General features: G+C 36.3%; 2 long non-coding RNA genes across 2 annotated transcripts; both read right to left on the bottom strand.

The window, feature by feature from the left end:
- Positions 1-12241: 12241 nt before the first annotated feature.
- On the bottom strand, positions 12242-13157 carry LOC148789755 (uncharacterized). The gene is made up of 2 exons (XR_016079124.1): positions 12952-13157; positions 12242-12635 (listed from the first exon to the last, which is right to left on the bottom strand). It is a non-coding gene; the product is annotated as an uncharacterized LOC148789755 (long non-coding RNA).
- A 5541-nt stretch (positions 13158-18698) lies between these two features.
- Positions 18699-19573, bottom strand: LOC148789754 (uncharacterized). The gene is made up of 2 exons (XR_016079184.1): positions 19431-19573; positions 18699-18994 (listed from the first exon to the last, which is right to left on the bottom strand). It is a non-coding gene; the product is annotated as an uncharacterized LOC148789754 (long non-coding RNA).
- Between the last annotated feature and the right edge of the window lie 218 nt (positions 19574-19791).

Here is a 19791-nt window from a genome sequence, read left to right as displayed (position 1 = left end):
ATCAAACAACAAGATCGCACGAATTGGAATCTTCGTAGATGGAAGGGTAAAATGGAGAATTTTGTAACAACATTTTTCAAGGGGGTTCCAAGGTGTCAGAAAAGGGGAATGATGGGGTTTGATGGCCTTGAGGGGCATACAAGAGAGAGAAATCATGATTTGGAGTGTGTCGAGCAATAGGGGCCGTCAAATTGGGATTTTTCCTGATGGAAGACTAAAATGGTCATTTTGGGTTTAAAAAGTAGAGGAGGGTTTGTTCAGGTGTTTAAGAAGGTGATGACATGGTCTAGGTGTATAAAGGGTGTACCACAATGTAAATCTTGAAATAGGAGTGTAGTAGCCAATGAGAGCCATAGATTTGGAATCTTTCTTGATGAGGGTAAAATGGTCATTTTAATGTATGAAATGTGAATGATCGTCAATCGAGAGGTTTTGATGGGGTTTGGAGGGATGTGTTGTGACAGATAACTTGAATATGGAGCGTATCGGGTGACAAGGATGGTCCATATGGAATCTTTCCAAGTGAAAGGTAAAATTGTCATTTTAAAATTTGAAATTTAATAGATGGTCGATTAGAAGGTTGATGAGGGTTTTGGTAAAGTTCAAAGGTCTTGGCTAGTGTGTCGTGATGGAAATCATGGATTCGAAGAGTGACGGCCAATAAGGATTGTCAATTTAGAATCTTTTTGGATAAAGGGTAAAAATGTAATTTTAATGTTTGAAATTGTATGGACGGTTAATTGGGAAGTTGATGGAGTTTTGATAGGGTTTGAGTGTCTTGGGGGAGGTGTCGTGATGGAAATCTTGGATTTGGAGAGTGGTGGCCAATGAGGATCGTTGGTTTAAAATCTTTTTGAATGAAGGGTAAAATGGTCATTTTAAGGTTTGAAATTTGGTGGATGGTTGATTAGAACGTCGATGGATGCTTTGGTAAGCTTAGGGGGTCCTACATGGTATTTTTGGGCCTGAAATTTGTTGGATTGTCAATCAGGTGGTTGATGAAAGTTTTGGTGAGGTTTGGGTGCATTGGGAGTGGTGTCAAGATCTAAGATTTTGAGAGTAACAAGCAACGATGGATGACTGATGGATGAATTGTTGTAATGTTAGGCATGTTGAAATTGAATCTCTAATGGATGAATGGCGAGATCAAGGAATTTATGGCTGAAATTTGGTGTGATTAGTTATTTGAATAAGATATAAACACATGAGAAATGCATACTTCAATAGGTTATATGAAGAGAAATATTACAATAAACAATACTGGGACTCTAGAACATTCAAACATTGTACAATAAATATCACTCTTTCAAATTTATAATTATAATTATAATTTTTTATTAATTTTGGGAATATTTATTAATTTAGTATTTTATTTAAATAATAATTATTTTTAAATAATTAATATGTTTTCATTTTTAACATATAATGTTTTTATTTTACACATAATTGTAAAATAAAACAAATAAATCATTTAAGGTAGATAAAATAAATTGTATTTAATTTTCAGTTTTTATTATTTTTTTGAGAAAATTAAATCTTAAATGATTCGTATCAATTTTTATAATTATAATTTTCTGTTTTCCATTAATTTTGTTGGGAAAATTTATTTATTTAGTATTTTTATATAAAAACTCTATTTTTTCAAATAATAACTATGTTTTCATTTTAACATATAATTATGTGTAAAATAAAATATAGAAATCATCTAAGGTGATTAAAATATATTACTTTTATAATTTATAATTTTTATTAAATTTGTTGAAAAATTAAATCTTAAATTATTTATTTTAGTTTTCATAATACTATTTTCAACTTGTATTAAAGATGAAAAACAATCCAAAAGTATTGACAATGTACAATTTTTCAAACTAGACACGTATACACCTCCATATTGGTGTGTATCGAATCGTATCCATTGATATGGTAAGATACTGCCTGATACAGAGGCGTTTCATATCGATACGCACAACTCATAGGATACGTATCTAGTCATAGCATATCCTGTACCCACAATCATGGATATGGATACGATATACCTATATCGGGAGTATCATATCAATACCTTAATCCTTGCCAATTATACTCCTTTCCCCACCTTTGACCATGTTAGATGACACAATTGCTATAACCAAATGACCTTGCCTATTAATAGCAATTAAGACACTATCAACGGGAGCAAAGAAAAGCTTAGCTAGATTAAAAAGCCATCAACGCAAAATAGAGAAGAAAGAGTTGCTTCCAGAATTTGCCCAATTCAGCCGTAATGGAAAGCGAAAAAAATTGACAAGGAAAAAAAAAAAAAGGAATAGAAACATTTGAGTTCAGTACCATATGCACCTTATGCTTCTTCCCCTATTTTCTTTCGGTAATTCTGCGACAGAGAATTTATAACCTACGAAGTTTCAAAGTTAGGACCAAAATCACATCTCTTACAACAAGAAAATCCGAAAATTACGGAAATTCTTCGGAGAATTGTCTGCTAAGACTGTCGAGCTGAATTGAGTTCTGCACGAGTGAATCTACTAAACCCTACTGATCAATCAGATTACCTATCAGAAATCGGGCCCAGCGTGGTGATGGATTAAATAATCCTCACCGCTAGATACATCAAAAATTGGGTTGGTGTGAAGGAATTGGAGTGTTTCGTGAGAACAAATGTCGGCCAGTACTGTGGAACCAATCTCCCTGACTTGTACCGGACACCGCTTGCGTTGCAAAGCGTCTTCGGACTCATGGGCCCGGTCCGCCACTGCGGTGTCTTGTCGGTGGCACAATGCAGGCATTTCCGCCTCTCGCCATTGCCACTTGCACCGTCTGAATTCTCTTCTTCGGTGTCCCTTTCGTGCTTTTCTTACCGGAACCCGTCGCAACGTCGGTGTTAATATGTAAATTTTTGGCCGAAAAAGTGAAGTAAATAGGGCCCAATATGTGATTGAATGAAAAACGAGCTATTGGCCCAGTAAGAAAGAGTTAAGATGGCACCCATTTTATTGGCTCGTTAGCCCAAGAAAACATTGTAGAAGAAATTGCTGGGCCCACTAAGAAAGAGTTAAGGTGGGACCTAGTGTATTGGCCCATTAGCCTAAAGAGATACTAGTAAGGTCTAATGGAAAGGCTAATTAAAGGAAGTGATTTAATCACTTGATTTCCGAGTGTACCAGTCTTAAGTCTCATATAGGAGATCAAATTGGAAGGAAAATCACAAATTGATAAAATTTTAATTATGATTGGGTACATCCCATTTAAAAGGAAACTAGGATTTATGGGCTTAATTGATTGAATATGGAAGGAAATAATGGTGGTTAATGGAATGATATGTGGGCCCTACCCCTTTGCCAAGTGGCACTTGGCTTTAAATAATCGGGAGGCAAATCTAAGTATCTAACCCATTCTCCTAATTTGTCTGTAAATGGGGATCACAAATTGATCACTGAATCATCAAGATTCGTGGGTCTCATGCCAATCAAGCTTAAATTATTGGGGTCCCATGTCAATCAACCTTAAATTATGGCCAAATAAATGGGCAGTATGGAAAATTTAAATTAATTTGAATTTATTGAGTGGATTCACTTAACACAGTGAATCAAAGAGTAGAAGGAGAAGTCCTTCCTTTGGCTTTCTTCCTTGGAGCTCCCCGCTCTGGTTCTCATACTTGTCTCAATTCTTCCGCCTTTTGCCATATTTTTGTTTATTTTTTTTTAAAAAAAAAAGAGAAGAAGAAAGGACGGTTGCACCAAAATCAAGGAAGAAAGAAAAAAATCTCTAACTCTTCAACTACCAAAGCACCTATAATTTTGTACCACATCAACCGGGGGAATTTTGATCTTCAAATTCCTATTACCAAAAAGGCTTCTGTTAACTTTTTTGCAATAAAAAGACATAATTCGTTAAATTCTTGTAGCCAAGTAAGCTGCCACCCAGTTGCCACATCCAAAAAGAAATTTTCTACAAGCGAGGATATTGCTTTGTTCACGTTCTAATCATCAATTGAGTGTGAGGAAATTTTTGTTCACACAAGGCTGATTGTTACTTGCTTCTCATAATTGCAAGTTCTAGTCGCGGTTTTGGATTTTGTCCAAAACAAGGGAATCAGAGGGTTTTCTATGAAAAATGAAAAAAAAAGTTTGTATCTCATTTACATTGTAAAAAAAATTAAATTTCTTTGATTTGTCTTCATTAATTTTTGTGCACCAAATTTAACACAGAATTTGTATTGACAAATTTCTGGCACACCCGGTGGAATATCTCTTTCCTCTCACCTCTCAAGTCAGCACATCAACTTTGTTTTTGAAAACGGTTTGGACACATGGCTTTAAAGATATTTCAAGTGTTGTCGGAAAAAAGAAAAGCGTCACATATAGCTCAAGCTCATCCGGATCAAGTGCATTTTTAGCCTCCAACTACGAGAGGTCAACCACCTGCCTTATGACAAGGTCCGAGGATTCACATCTGGTTGCACCTCTTGCCTTTTATGGAACTCAAGGGGTCCCTTCAAAAGTTCAAAATGCCAAAAAGGGACCTTCAAGGTTGTCGACGACAAAAGACGCTAATATGAGGGGGGTAGCCTCGACGGAAGAGTTTGCCATAACAAATCCACTTGAGCATCAAAGTAGAGGAATGTTCGTGTCGGACATAAAATCGAGTACCAGCTCAAGGTCTGGCTCCCATCCCAACTCTCTTAAGACCGGAGGGTCTGATTACATGAAGACTCACTCCAACACTTCGGTAGCACCTATTATGATGGTGGGAGCTACTACAGTGGAAGAACAACTCGTTGAGATGGTTGCGGCCATCGCCAAGTTAACAAAGACGATGGAAGAGAAGGACCTTGAAATTGCTTCTTTGATGAACCAAATGGAACAAAACAACGACATCCAGCCAGGGGCCTTCAAACCCACTAGGGTTCACCACACAAGTAGACCTATCTGAGAGGAGTTGCCAGAATGTACTAACATACGGGATGCCCAACATGCTTCGGTTGCCTCCCTCTTAGTACAACAACTCCAAAACATGATAGCTGACACAATACGTGCTCAGTATGGGGGTGTTCCACAGTCATCATCGGTGTATACTAAGTCATACACTGAGCGCATTGATCATATGCCTATGCCGTTAGGGTACCAACCCCCGAAGTTTCAACAATACAACGAGAAAGGTAACCCTAGGCAACACATTACACACTTCATAGAGACATGTAGCAATGCCGGGACCTACAATGATTTGATGGTAAAATAGTTTGTGCGATCCCTATGAGGGAACGTGTTCGATTGGTACATCGACTTGCTTTCCCGGTCAATCGATGGTTGTGACCAATTAGAAAGAGAGTTCTTGGGTCATTTCTATAGTACTAGGCATACTGTAAGCATGTATAAACTCACCACCACAAAACAAAAGAGGGATGAACTAGTTGTTAACTACATCGATAGGTGGAGAAATCTCTACCTTAATTGTTGAGACAAGCTCTCAGAAGCTTCAGCTATTGATACTTGTACCCAAGGCATACGTTGGGATTTGCATTATATCTTCAAGGAAATAAAACCCCAAACATTTGAGGAATTGGCCACCCGCACTCATGATATGGAATTTATATTGGCTACCTTTGGAGAGTATAACCTGGATGATTTCCAAAAGGAAAAGGAAAGGAAAGGTGGTGAAAATGAGACAAAATTGTCTGGGCCAATGCAAGTTTTAGCAGCCTTAATAGCCCTTCTCAAGGTTTATGGGAAGAAAAAAAGCAAGAAAGAAATGAAATCAAATATTCAGCAAGGGAAAGAAAGTCCAAAGTTCAGTCTTAAGAAATTAGAAGCGAAGGTGTATCCATTACCTAACTCAGATGTCCCAGAAAGGTTGGATGCCCTTCTAACCGAAAAGCTTATAGAGCTTCTTGATAGTAAATGCCTAGAAGTGGAAGGAAAAATTGATCATCCGAAGTATTGTTGTTACTATCGGGTAATTAACCACCTAGTTGAGAAATGTTTTGTCCTCAAAGACAAGATAATGCAATTGGCTAAGTCAGGAGTGGTCGAACTAGATGCAAATGGGGACATAGCAACCACCAACATGACAACCTTTACATTTGAATCCGTTGAACCTGAATCTCTCCAATGCCCTCACCATCCAGTCATCTATGCACTTACAACAAGGGCATCACTAAATCAAACACAAATCCCTAGTGACCTTTCTACTTGCTGTTGCCATACATAGGGCTAATACTAAATCGAGCACAAGCACATGCCTTAAGTCCCAAGGAAATTCCTTCTACCCGGTCCACCACGTCACTCTCAAAAGATGATTGGACGATCATTAAACGTCGAGAGCATCATGCGACACACCAATCCACTCTACCTTGTGGATAATCAAAGCAAATTAAAAGGAATGCTCGATTACAAAAACCCCTCAAAAGCAAGAAACGACAAGGCAAGAACAATGCTATCCAACCATCGCGAGTGGTAACTAATGAAGCTTTGAAACAAGTCCCTCGACTTCTAATTACTCTACAAGAGTACATACAAAAGGAATTCTTTTCTAGAGGATGTGTAGTTGTGCATACAATCACATGTTGCACGAAAAGAAAATGAATCAAATTAATCAAAATTAGCTCTTGGATATGAAACTAAAATATCTATGCTCATAGATATAAGTTGAAACTATCTATTAGAAAAAGAAACTCACTCAAAGTTCACTCTTGGATATGAGCCTAAACTATCTATGTTCCCAGATACAAGCCTAAACTATCTATTAGGAAATAAAAAAGAACACTCAAAGTTCACTCTTGGATATGAGCCTAAATTATCTATGCTCCCAGATATGAGCCTAAACTATCTATTAGGAAAAAACAGAACACTTAAAGTTCGCTCTTGGATATGAGCCTAAGCTATCTATACTCCCAAATACGAGCCTAAACTATTTATTAGGATAAAAATAAAAGAACACTCAAAGTTCATTATTGGATATGAGCCTAAACTATCTATTAGAAGAAAAAAATAACACTCAAAATTTGCTCCTAAATATGAGCTTAAACTATTTATGCTCATAGGTATGAGCATAAATTGTCTACAAGACTCCTGAGTATGAGTACAAATTATTCAACTTCAGAAGTAAATCAAATGTGCTCCCAGATATGAGCATAAACTGTCTACAAGACTCCCAAGTATGAGTATAAACTATTCAATTTCCAAAATAACTCAAAGTTTGCTCCCAGATACGAGCCTAAACTATCTATAACACTCTAGGGCATGAGTATAACCTGCATTACACCTTATGAACCTAAACTGTGTGCAAGTCTACTGAGTATGACTATCTACGCTCCTGGATATGAGCTTAAACTATCTGCGCTCCTGGATATGAGCTTAAAATATCTGTGCTCCCATATATGAGCTTAAACTATTTAATAGAGAAAAGAAAACTCACATATATGAGCCTAAACTGTCTATAAGACTTTAGGGCATGAGTATAAGCTGCTTTACACCCTATGAACCTAAATTATCTATGCTCCCAAATACGAACATAAATTGGCTACAAAACTCTAAGAGTATGAGTATAAACTATTCATCATTTTGAAACTACTCAAAATCTGCTTTCAAATACGATCTTAAACTATTTACAAAAGTACTCACAATATGAGTATAAATTGTATGCAAAACTCTAAGAGTGAGTATAAACTATTTATCATTTTGAAACTACTCACAATATGCTCTCGAATATGAGCATAAATTGTCTGCAAAACTCTAAGAGTATGAGTATAAACTACTCGTCATTTTGAAACTATTCAAAATTTGCTCCCGAGTACGAGCATAAACTGTCTACAAAACTCCAAGAGTATGAGTATAAACTACTCATCATTTTGAAATTACTCAAAATTTGCTCCTAGATATGAGCATAAGCTGTATGTAAAACTCCAAGTGTATGAGTACAAACTACTCATCATTCTAAAACCACTCAAAATTTGCTACAGAATTCTTGAGTATGAGTATAAACTGTTCAACCAAATAGTCAATTCAAAATGCGCTTCCGGACATGAGCCTAAACTATCAACTAAGTGCTCCTAGATAAAAGCCTAAACTATCTACAAAGCCCCAAGTCGCAAGTATAAATCACTTTGTGAACTACGTCATGACTTGATCCTTCTAAGGGTATGTAAGCAACCTGAAAATGTGCAATCACAAAATAAATTATTTATATCACTCCTGGCCCACATGAATATAAATTGTGAATGGCCAAATCAAATAAGAAAAACATTTAAGTATTACTCTTGGCCCGTACGAATATAAACTGTGAATGACTAAAACAAAAAGAAATCCCATTCATCACCTACAAGAGTATAAACTACTAATGGTACAAAAAAGGAGAGAAAGCAAATTCTCTACTCCTATCCTACAAGAGTATAAACTTTGCAAGTCAGTGTTACATTGCCAATTACAATAATAACCACCAACTTGGGGGCATTTGTTAATATGTAAATTTTTGGCCCAAAAAGTGAAGTAAATAAGGACCAATATATGATTGAATGAAAAAGGAGCTATTGGCCCACTAAGAAAGAGTTAAGATGGCACCAAATTTATTTGCCCGTTAGCCCAAGGAAACATTGCAGAAGAAGTTGTTGGGCTCACTAAGAAAGAGTTAAGGTGGGACCCAGTGTATTGGACCATTAGCCTAAAGAGATACTAGTAGGGTTTAATGGAAGGCTAATTAAAGGAAGGCTAATACACTCATCGCTGCCGAGCGGCAGAACTTCCACACAAGTATCATCGTTAGCAGCATCCGAACTGGGCAACATTGAAGCAACTGCAACAACCATGCATCGATCGTTTATACAATAAGCAAATAAATATCAAACGGCCGGCCAGGGGGAATAGGACCAAGTCTGTATACATTCTACCAGGATTCCCGTTGTCACTGATAAAGATTGCATGTATAGCAGAGGAGGAGTGTAGCTTGAAACCTTTGCAAATGGCAAGTCGTTTTCGTTTTTTCGTGTTGATACAGAGAGATGTATGGAAAAACCGAGACAAACATAAGAAAATGAGGATGGTTTAAGGAAACCCGAGAGGACTAGGAGGATGAAGAAGCAGCCTTAAAACTTGGCCATCTTTGTATCAACCTATTTGCACAGTGTGTTAGATCTATTGTTCAAGAAAATCTGTGTATATCTTATGGAATGATAAAGAGTTGTGGGGATACTTATAGAGTTCTTGACCCAGCATATCTTATTAAGAGGCCTAATTGGGACTTACGTAAACATGATAAAGCATAACTTCAAGAAATTTTAGCACTAATGACCTAATCATGTCTACTTACCCAATTATGAAATTAGTGGATCCACTTGTTCTCTGTCCTATTAAACTAAGTTATTTGCTAACATTAACCAAGTAAACAAGTAAAGCTTTTCTTTACTCTTGGTTAGGATAAAGATTACAAATACTGTAAATGCTATCCTTTTGGAGATAGTAAGCTCCATATTGCTAAACATGGTTTCTTTATTTACCATTTTAAAATAATTACTGCTGATCTTGCATTTGGAGCTGTGTGTTTTTAATGCACAATTTTGGCCTAATTTTTAGGAATTTTCATGTTGGAATACTGGAAAAACAGCTACAGAGGAATGGAGACCCATTTCTGCTATGTATGGTAAATGACAGTAGCAAGATTAAGGTTACTTTGAAGTTTGAAAACCTTGGAAAAAGGCCAAAACAAGGCACACCAATAGTACTGGAGGAACCATATATTGTCCTTTTTGGATTTGGGGCTATCTTAGGCTTAGATTTTTGCTGCAAATTGCAGGCCAACAAGAATATGAGCTAGCTTTTTGTTTTCTTATAATGGGAAAGTCTATGATGCGGAAAAGATATGGGGAAGAGTTTTGATCAATCAAAATTCACCCATAAATTTTGATAAACAAGATCTGATTGGCTATCATATTTATGATTCCAGTTGACTGGTCAGAAGTTTTTCAGATATTATATCTTTTCCGTATCATAGTCGATCCCGAAATATTAATAAGACTGATCAGTCTGAAGGCTATGGCTTTATTCAGTCAGATGGTTTGTTATTCTTTAAGGATCCAACAAGCTATGGGCCATGAACTGAATACGGGTCGAAATATTCATCCTTTCAGCTAGGTGTGAGAAAGAAAAACCGAAATTAAAACCAAACTGAACCAAAGAAACAAACTAAAACCGAAGAAAAAATCAAGTTAACCGAACTGAACGGTTCGGTATTTTTAAAAAAACTGAAGGTATCGGTTTAGTTTCGATTAACCAATATAGAAAATCAGCGGTTAATCAGCAAATAGACTGGCATATATATATATTTCTATATATTTTATGTATATTTATGTATATTATATATATTTTATATTTCCTATATACATTATAAATTAATAAATATGCATTATATAAATATATCTATTTATAATATATAACATATTATTTATTATTTAAATAAATTGATAGTACCGGTTTGGTTTCAAAAATAGGCCCACGGTTATCGGTTTGGTTTCATTATTTAAATAGTTACTATTTATTTTTTATTTTCAAAAATTATAAAAAGTGAAAAATAAATTAACATTGTACAATATATTAAAAAAATAATTCTTAAAGAAGAAATGTAAATTGCTATATGGATATGATAGATCATCCACAAAATTATAATATATTTTATCATTGTGATCTAATGATAAATTATAATTAATTATTAATTATTTTTTACTTTTAAAAATATAAAAATAAAAAATTTATTAAATAAGAAATTTAATTGCTCTATGCATATGATAAATCATACATAGAATTATAATATTTTCAATTGTAGTGATAAATTATAAAATATAATAATTATTATTTATTTTTAATTCTAAAATATGAAAAATAAAAAATAAAGATAAAATTTCAATTTCTCTGTGGATATGATAGATAAATCCAAAGATCTAAAACATATTATGTCTTTATAAGCAGATAAAAAATTACCCTTTCAAATTTTTTGTTTATTTATATTCTCTCAAATCTTTTCACGGAATTTCCATAAATCTATTCATTACACAAAAAAAAATTATGATTTTGAATGTAAGGAATGTAGATAAACATAGATTTAAACATTCAAAAAAAAAAACAAATCACAAGATATTATGAAATGCATAAAAACTTACATTTTTTTGCCATATTATTTCAAAATTTGAAAAACCTTCAAAAAACATTAAAGATTTACACTTGTTTATTGAATATTTTTGCATACCTAGAACTCTAGGCATGAGGTTTGGAGTTTTAAAGTCATTTAGGATGAATGAAGGATTATTTCAGGGGAAAGAAGCTTTATTTTCCCTTTTATTTTTCTTTTCAGTCGATACAGTACCGATATTCATTGATACACTCCCGATATGGCCTGATATAGTCCAATACGGGGCCGATATAGTGGAAAAAAATAAGATACCACTAATTTTCCAACGCATCTCATTCCGAAATTTTAAAGATATGATACGATATGCCCCATATCGTATGTATCATGTTGAAATTTGAAACCTTGGCTATTGATCCATATTAGGCATAGTGGGCTTGTTATAATTGAAGGTCTTCTAAAAAAGGAGGCAGCCATAGCTAGTGAGCCAAGTCTTACCCTTAGCAAGCTTGATAAATACATTTTCCTGATAGGTTTTTATTGGCTGCTAGGTGTATCATACTAACTTTTATCTGATTGCCTATGTAGATATAGATTAGGCTCAAATGAAGAGGGTAACATTTGCCACCAAGAAAGACAAGGAGGAGGTCATGACAAAGAAGGCTGTAGCCGTAGCTAGTAAGAAGGGATCCTAGGTCTAGACAAGGAAGGTGTTCATTGTTGAGGCAGCCAAGTAAAAGGTGACGAGGTCGTGGCCGCCTAGAAGAAGAAGATTGTGGCAAGCATGAGGCTTCCTGTTGCTACTACAAGTGAGAGGCTATAGAAGAAGAAGGTTATGAGACCAAAGGCTCATGGGACACAGGGCCAAGGCGAAGGTCTGCCAGTAGCTACTCTACAATATACTCCTGATCAGGTCACTCTCCCTCCTCCCTCCGACTCTATTGATGGTGTAGAGAGCTAACGACCCTTGGTAAACCTAGTGTTGCACAGTGGTATTGGGGTGAGAACGAATACCCCTTGCACTTTAAGTCTTGTCTTTGTGTTTTTGATTCCTGACACAACCTTATCAAAGTTGATTTTATTAGAGGTTTCCCTCTGTGACCTGATTGAGGCCCAGGAGAAGGCATGGAGTAGGTTAGAGTAGAAGAAGGCAATGCCACTCTTTTATTTAATATACAATTAATTATATGCTGCAATTCCTATTTATTTTTCTTTATTTTCGCCAAAAGAAATTAAAGAGCTCCACTTAGATTGATTGATAATGAAGAAACAGTACAAGGAGCAGAGAGACTGCATTTATTGCATAGAATCACTAACAAAAACGAAAGTGATTATTCAACCTAATTAGCAATAGACACAGACACAGGCACTGGTGGAAGATTCATCATTGTTAAAGCAAGTAGCTTGGCCACCAAAGTTTCTGGAGCACCAGGACTTGCATAATGGGAGATTACAAATACCCGGGGTAAAAACAACCTTTCTACAATTATCAGCGTCCAGAGCATCCGAACTAGGCAATACTGATGCAACTGCAACAACCATAGCAAATTAATGAATATCAAAAAAATAAATAAGTAAGTAAATATCAATACACATAAAATAAAAGAAAGAACAACAACATATTGGACTGTTAAAGGTTGCATCATTTGATGTTATCTGGTGCACTGTGATGTAACCATGGCTGCAACATAGTGTGGGAGAAGTGTATATAGCTTGCAACCTTTGCAAATAGCAAGTTGTTTCTTGATGTTGATACAGAAAGATGTATTCGTGTATTATAGAAATGACCATAAACGTATGGATAAACAGATACAAACAAGTGAAAATGAGGAAAGTACAACAAACCTGAGAGGACTAGGAGGACGCAGAAGAAGAAGCAGCCGAAAAACATGGCCATTATTGTATCAACCTATTCGCAAGAGTGTGCTCTATTGTGCAAGAAAACTGTGTGGTATCTATCTTATGGAATGATAATGAGTTGTGATCAGGGTATTTGTAGATAGTTCTGGGTCTGTAGATGTATTCATAAATAGCATTCCAAGGTGGGTGAATTTCAAATGAAAAGAAAAAAAAAAATCTGGATCGATTCATCTTATTCAAGGCCATAAATAAGCAAGGCAGGTAGTTAATGGGTCTTTGGATGGTGACCCATTTCTGCTACGCCTGGCAACTGACAGTAGCGAGACCAAGGTTACTTTTAAGTTTGAAAACTCTTCAAAATTTTGGAAAATGGCCAAACCATGTTGAGGAACTATTGTCCTTTTTGAATTTTGGGCTATCTTTTGATTCATTTTGGAAATCTAAACAATGGCATTTCTCTGGCTTAGGTTATTACTGTAAATTGGTAGGATCATGCAACTGCGCATGCTGGCAAAAAGGGGTATTATGCTTAACTGCTCAAACAGCCTCTAACAGAAATAATTCAAGAATCCGCTTTTTAAGGATTGATGAAAACTAATTTTTAAATGAACTATTTCTAACTTTGTCGGAGTCTGCCATACTGTCATCTCTAACATTCTCAAAATCAGTGCCCGCTTGTAAGGACTGAGCGATGAACAGGGAGTACCTTAGAATATGGTAATCAAGTCTATCTGGGCCGGTAACCTCCAATACTTGATTGACTAAGGTTACCTTTTATAAGCTATAACTGCTTTTTTCACACAGACGTGGTCTTTTGTAGAAAGGTTAATTGTGCTGTGTTTGGTTGCAATGCAAATAAATTTGCATTGATGCAAAATTGTGATAATGCAAATGATTTGAGTGTAAATTATGACCTATTTTTGTTTCAAATTTTAGCTTGTTTTGTTTGATTACAGTACAAATGAATTAAATTAAGACATGAAGTAGAATAATATAAAATTCAGAACCAAATTAAATAAGAATTTGCATTTCTTACATGCACTTGAAGTCCCATGCATTTGTATTAGTAATAGTATAAATAAAACTGCATGCAAGCAAACACAACCTTAAGAATTTAAGAATGACCAGTTTGAAGGCTCTAGATTTGTTCGAGGCTGTAGTTTTCTTGAATCATATTCCTTTTTAGTAAGGCTCAGTTTGGAAAGATTCATTCTTGCAGCACTTGGGAAAATGGGTTGCCCATAACCCATTTTTTTCATATGTGAAGAAGATGACTTTTGGTGAGTCTTTTAGAACTGATTTTCGAAGAACCCATGTAATGTATGATGTAGGTTCATTATAAAACAGTTGTTTCGTTTTGATGGCGTTTATAAAATAAACGTTTTGTTTGATTTTGTCTTGAAAAATGAGACAAAATATGCTTTAAATATTTTGGCATTTTTTTGATAAACGGCTATTACGATTTTCGAGAGAACTGTTTATCTTATAAGTGGCTCAACTAAATAACTTTTTTGATGGTTTTTATTAAACTTGTTTGCAATGCTAAGCTGGAACCATTTCTCTGAAAAGCTGCATTGATACCAAACACGCTCCAAGTTTTAACGGGCAATTTTGTTTTGGTTACCTGTACCATTTTCGAGTTTTGCTAAAACAAAAGAATTATCTTTTAGAGGTGTTTCTCGACATCTTTCTTGATTGTGCGGTAAAGAGAGGGTTTAGTGAAGGCTTTTTGTGCGTTTTTCACAGACAACGCCAATCTGATGTTGCTCGATCCTAGGTATTGCAAGAACCAAAGTCACGGTCAGATAATCCTTGCCAACTGGGTGAAGTCGAGGTGGAAGGGAAAAGTTGCGCAATGAGATCTGAAACCAAGAAAAGGTCAGAGGCCCGATTAGTGACCCCTAGGTAGGTACTTCGTTGTTCAAGTCAGTAGAAAGCAGTGGGCGGTCGGGTTGAGCAATTAGAGAACGATGCTGGTTCGAGTAGAGTAATGGTATGAAGTCAAAAGGATCATTTACCTTGAGTGGGAGGTACCTTTATATAGTTGAATATCCATGTCCTGGTAGAATGAGGCTTTTGGGGTTGCCGGGATGAGGTTAACTACCAAAGTCTTCAGGATAAGACCTAATCCCCAACAGAGTTGTCCCCATCTGCGTGATGATCTCCTATCTTGGTCGCATTGTACCACCTATTTTGGGGAACAGACACCGTAGCCATGAAAGTTAGACCTATCTCCACAATGGTGCGATGTTGACATTCAACAACACCATTTTGTTGGTGCATAACGTCGATGGAAGATCTCCATAGTCAATAAGAGGATTATATTCTGTGCCTTCATCGGTCTGAACAACTTTGATTTTGCAATCCAATAAATTTTCAACATGATTTTTGAATGATAGAAATAAGGATGACACCTAAGATTTAGCAGTAGTAGAAAATATCCAAATAAATTTACTAAAAGCATCCACAAAAGATAAATAATATTTAAATCCTTCAAATGAAGTGGAAGGGGTAGGACCCCAAACATCAGAAAAAAGTAATTCTAAATGGCTTTGTAACAACTAAACTACTAGAGGAGAAAGGAAGAGAATGAGCTTTCCCTCTAGGATAGGCTGTATAGAAGGAAAAGGATTTATTGGAAACCGGTAAATCATAAGTAGAAATAATATGAGAAGTAATTCTATGACTAGGATGTCCCAAATTCAAACGCCAAGCATCATTGGAGGTGCGTTCTCCGATCAAAGCCGTAAGACTGCTAGAAATAGATTGCACCTTGTATAAGCCATCTTTAATTGGTCCTTTGAAGAGAGTCTTCCCCGTCATCCAATCCTTTACAAGAAAACTAAAGGCATCAAATATAAACACAACATCATTATCCTTGCAGAATTGGCTTACTAACAAAAGATTTTTAGTGATCCGAGCTACATATAAAATGTTATGTAATTCAAAGGACCCAGAAGAGGTGTGAATAGTGGAAGAACCAATATGAGAGTTGGGTAAATGCATACCATTACCAAAAATGATTTCTTCAGAACCATTATATGGATTATGCAAGGATAAGTTATTAAGATTTGCAGTGAGATGATTTGTAGCCCCAAAATTCGGATACTAGATTGAATCACGGGAAGAACTGGTAGATGAGGTAGTGTGATAACTTTGTATTTTTAGGCCTTAACAGGCATCATTTTAGGGTTACCTAGGCCTTAGAATAGTCAAAATATACCATTTTCCCAGTATAATTCAATCTTGTGATGTCTGAGGGTCCCTGTGTAAATTCTAGGTAAAAACTGGAAAATTTATAGAGTTTTCTGTAGATTTTGGGAAGCTGGTGAGAATTCCAGCTAAGAAAGGGGGCGTTTTTGTAAAAAATTGAGCACAGGAAGGCACCTCTTATCTGCTAAGCCCAGAAAGGAGCCCCTCCTTCTGTATTAGCATACTCCCCTCTCCTTAGCAAACCTTAGGGCGATTCATCACTCATTCTTTTCACCTATAACAAACCCTAGCCGCCCCTAACTGCTAAATCTTCACCTTCCACTCCTCCCTAACATGTAATCTCAACCATTCAAGCCTTAGCAACCCCTTATACCCTTAGATATCTCCCTAGACAGCATCCTAGCCTTACACCTCACTCCTTAAACCTCAACCAATCACCTTAGGGTGCTACATCAACCAACGAATCACATTTCTCTAGCTTTAGGTGCCCAAATATGCTCCTTCCATTCTGGGCACCCAAATCTCAGCCCTACATAATATTAGGCGCCCTCTCTTTATCTTCTTAGCCTTAGGATCACCTTAGAACAATCCTGACCTTCCATTCCCAACCCTAGGGCACCCATATTTCTGCAAAAACCTAACTGCCGCCCCTCTCTTTCTCTCTAATCCCAGTTTTGTCCACCATTCTCTATAAAAAAGACCCCAAGGGCCTTGGAGAAGGGGTTGGTCAATTCACCCAGTTCACAAGGCTAAGGTTTCTTGAGGAGTTCAAGGGTTGTAGAAAGGAAGAACGCTTAGATCTTGTCAGGGGGGTTCTTGCAAGCAATCCAACCAATCTACAACTACCTCCATTGTTTTTTATCAACCATCATTTTTGTTTTCTTTATTTTCTTTTATGTTATTTTTATTCTATTAATCTTTTAGATTTAATTTCAGTTGGATTCTACCCCCAGGTAAGACGAAAGGTTGTTCTTGAGAAGTTCAAAGGTAGAGGAAAAGGAGAACGCTTAGGCAAGATGAGGGGTTCCTACTTGCAGTTCGCCTAGCCACTACTACCACCTCTGGATTCGGATCCCAACTAGTTTTCCATAGTTTTAGATTTCCCAATCGGATGATCAGAATTGATTTCGGCTTTGGGTCTTAAGATGAAGGGGTAAACAATATCAATTTTGGGTGATTTTGGTGTCATTGGATTTGGATTTTTGGGGTCTACGTACCTATAGTGTTGGATTTTTTATTTTGACTTGAGATAGGGTTGAGGATCAAAATAATCTCGATTAGGCAATCAGAATCAATTTCGGCTTCTGGTCTCAAGATAAAGGGGTAACTAGTGGCGTATTTGGGTGATCTAGGTGTCATCGGATTTAGATATTTAGGCTCTACATAACTATGGTGTTGGATCCTAGAGGTCTAGACTTTTGTAAAATCTAGGAATGCCCCCGAATCGACTAAGAAGTTAGCTGAAGTATGCTTAAAACTCGATGTGCTAAAAAAAGATTGGAAGGCACAAAAATAAGATGTCTACATAGTAGACCTGTTCATGGGCCGGGCTCGGGCCGGGCTTTTACTGTGTATTAACAAATTTTTTTAAGGCCCGAGCCCGAGCCCGGCCCGACCATCGGGCCTACAATTTGGGCCCGAGCCCGGCCCTCATAAAAAGCCCGAAGCCCGAGCCTGGGCCCGGGCCCGAAATTTAGCCTATATTATTATTATTATTAATGTTGAAGCAGCTGAATAAAGAGAGAGATAGATTGAAATTATAAAGAAAAGAATAAAATATATATATATATATATTAAATTATAAATATATATTTTAATAAATATTATATTATTTATATATTTTATATAATATATAAAATACATATTATATATTTTATAAAATATATAATACTGAGTTGGGCCGGGCCAGGCTCGGGTCGTGCTTTTTTGACAAATCCCGAGCCCGGCCCGAAACACAGTCGGGCTTACTGTGTTTAGCCCGAGGTCAGGCCCGCGGGCCTAATTATATGACCAAGCCCGGCCAGGGTGCGGGCCGGGCCGTCGGGCTACCTGGCCCATGAACAGGTCTACTACATAGAAGGGATGGCCCATGATGAAAAAAAAGAAATAGAAAAGAATAAATACGTATTAGAAAGGTACATTGAGACCACATTCCATTTATATATCATCCAAAGACCACTAAAGAATCTATAATCAGTTTTTCTTCAAATGGAGCTTCTGATCCTTATTTGTGCAGCATTATTTTCCTACTTAGTTTCTAGTAACATACAATTAATGATGCCATTTGATCATGGAGGCACCATTGAATATTTCACAGATCTTTCGATCTTTCTCAAACAAATGCAGGGCTTGGGAGGGACAAATGTATATATGTAGTCTTACCCTGATAAACAAAGCGATTGTTTTCAATATTTGAACCCCGATCATCTAAGTCGCAATGGAGCAACGACCCATCCGTCGCAATGCCATTCTTTTATTTAATATACATTTAATGTAAGGAAGAAGATGACAGAGAGAAATTATTTAATACAAAGCTCCACTTAGATTGATGAAGAAACAGTATAAGGAGTAGAATGGCTACCTTTATTACAATCACTAAGAAAAGCGAAAGAGATTATTTAACTTAATTAGCAATTATAGATACAGACACAGTAATTGAAATCCCCATCTTTTTGGCAATGACCATGGCCATCGTAGGCTCGGTAGCACCAGGTCATGCATCCGCGGATATTACACTCGTCGCTGCCGAGCGGCTTAACTTCCACACAAGGCGGAGGACTGTCAGCAGCATCCGAACTGGGCAACACTGAAGCAACTGCAACAACCATGCATCGTTTATACAATAAGAAAATAAAATATCAAATAAATAATAAATAAAAAAAGACTGAAAGAGGAGGGGCCAGGGGGAATGAGACCAAATCTGTGTATATTCTACCAGGATTCCCATTGTCACTGATAAACGATTGCGTGTATAACAGAGGAGGCAAGCTCTACCAACTCTACATATCATCAATAATACTTAAAAGTAAAAGAAAGAACAACAATATTATTGGACTGTTGAAGGTTGCACCATGTGATGTAACCATGGCTGTAACACAGTGTAGGAGAAGTCTATCTTGAAACTTTTGCAAGTACATAGCAAGTCTTTTTTTGATGTTGATACAGAAAGATGTATTCATGTGTTATAGAAATGATCATAAACATATGATAAGCAGAGACAAACAAATGATAATGAGGATAGTTTAAGAAACCTGAGAGGACAAAGAGGACAAAGAAGAAGCAGCCGAAAAACTTAGCCATCTTTGTATCAACCTATTTGCACAGTGTGTTCTATTGTGTAAGAAAACTGTGTATATCCTATGGAACGATAAAGAGATGTGGGGGGGTATTTATAAAGTTCTTGGTGTGTAGATTTATTTATAAATAGCACCCTAAGGTGGATGGATTTTTCGAAAAGAAAAAAAAGAAAAAAACTGTGGATGGTATCAACATTTGATGTATCAATTAAGTAATTAATGTATCCACCTGTTCTCTGTCTATTAAGCTAAGTTATTAATTTCCCCAAAGAGTAAGCAAGTTTTCTTTTAGTCTTGGCTTGGATCAAGAAGAGTA

The sequence above is a fragment of the Nelumbo nucifera genome, chromosome 8, assembly GCF_055504915.1.
Source record: "Nelumbo nucifera cultivar China Antique chromosome 8, China Antique-T2T, whole genome shotgun sequence".
In the NCBI taxonomy this organism is placed as follows: Eukaryota; Viridiplantae; Streptophyta; class Magnoliopsida; order Proteales; family Nelumbonaceae; genus Nelumbo; species Nelumbo nucifera.
Note: the sequence above shows the minus strand (reverse complement) of the source record. Positions and strands in the feature narration are given on the sequence as shown.